Consider the following 1720-nt stretch of genomic DNA (forward strand, 5'->3'; position numbering starts at 1 on the left):
TCTTTTGATAGGTGTGAAATTTTAGCTCAATGTAATTAAAATTTGTACTTTTCTTATTATGAATGAAGTTGGCATATTTTGATATATTTGAAGATTGCATCTCTTTTCTTGTGAACTGTATATTGATGAAGGTCATGTCAAGCATATTAAATTTTATTTATTTTATTTTTTTAATTCTAAGATCAATAGGAAGGTGCTATAGGGTTACTTGTTGGGAATGAATATACCCAAATATGCACTTTAAAAAAGCACCTCTTGCCCGGGTATGCCCAGTGTGGGCACAGTGGCCCCGGCCCTGGCAGCGCCCCGGGCGGGAGCGTGCGACCTGGTGCGGAGGGGCTCGGAGGAGAGGAGCGGGCCCTCGGTGGGCGAAAGACCCGGCTGGAGCCAGAGCCGGAGTCGAGGTGGCAAAGCTGCCGGGTCCTTCATGATGAAAAATCTGGGGACACTTCTCTCTCCTTTGTGCAGCTGATTGTTTGGGCGGTAAAGAGATGGCTGACAGTGTCAAAACCTTTCTGCAGGACCTTGCCAGGGGAATCAAAGACTCCATCTGGGGAATTTGTACCATTTCAAAGCTAGATGCTAGAATTCAACAAAAGAGAGGAGCAGCATCGAAGAAGGGCAAGCAGTATCCTGGCTCAGAGGAGAGCCCAGAGCATAGAGAGGAAGCAGGAGAGTGAACCACGTATTGTTAGCAGAATTTTTCAGTGCTGCGCTTGGAATGGTGGAGTTTTCTGGTTCAGTCTCCTCTTGTTTTATCGAGTGTTTATTCCCGTCCTTCAATCAGTAACGGCCCATTGTAACCAACAGATTATTGGTGACCCATAGCTACACGGGGATGTCTGGTCGTGGCTGGAGTTCTTCCTCACATCAATTTTCAGTGCTCTCTGGGTGCTCCTCCTCTTTGTGCTCAGCAAAGTCGTCAACACGATTTGGTTTCAGGATATAGCGGACCTGGCATTCGAGGTATCTGGGAGGAAACCTCACTCATTTCCTAGTGTCAGCAAAATAATTGCTGACATGCTCTTCAACCTCTTGCTTCAGGCTCTCTTCCTTCTCCAGGGGATGTTTGTGAGTCTCTTTCCCATCCATCTTGTTGGTCAGCTGGTTAGTCTCCTGCGTATGTCTCTCCTCTACTCACTATACTGCTTCGAATATCGTTGGTTCAATAAAGGAATTGAAATGCACCAGCGGTTATCAAACATAGAAAGGAATTGACCTTACTACTTCGGATTTGGTTTGCCCCTGGCTTTTCTCACAGCAATGCAGTCCTCCTACATTGTCAGTGGCTGCCTCATCTCTATCCTCTTTCCTTTATTCATTATCAGCGCCAATGAAGCAAAGACCCCTGGCAAAGCATACCTTTTCCAGTTGCACCTCTTCTCCTTGGTGGTTTTCTTAAGCAACAGACTCTTCCACAAGACTGTCTACCTGCAGTCAGCCCTGAGCAGCTCCACTTCTGCAGAAAAATTACCCTCGCCACACCCGTCTCCTGACAAACTGAAGGCTGCCGCAGGCCCCTGAGTCGATCACCCGCCATCCAGAGGGGCCGGGGGGGGGGGGGGATCGGAAGGATGCTGTGGCAGCTCTTCTCTGGTTCACCTCCACCCACTCCCAGGGAAGGCAGGGCCCACCCTGCCAAGGGCCCTGCCCGCATTCCCTTCTCTCTGAGGAATCCAGATTTTTGTCTCTGGTGCACGTAAGGCAGAATCTTCCTGCG

The 1720-nt window shown here is 48.8% G+C and overlaps 1 pseudogene; it reads left to right on the forward strand.

The window, feature by feature from the left end:
* Positions 1–409: 409 nt before the first annotated feature.
* LOC139182278 (etoposide-induced protein 2.4 homolog) lies at positions 410–1500 on the forward strand (annotated as a pseudogene).
* The last annotated feature ends 220 nt before the right edge of the window (positions 1501–1720 follow it).

The sequence above is a fragment of the Bos indicus genome, chromosome 3 (genome assembly GCF_029378745.1).
Source record: "Bos indicus isolate NIAB-ARS_2022 breed Sahiwal x Tharparkar chromosome 3, NIAB-ARS_B.indTharparkar_mat_pri_1.0, whole genome shotgun sequence".
Lineage (NCBI taxonomy): Eukaryota > Metazoa > Chordata > Mammalia > Artiodactyla > Bovidae > Bos > Bos indicus.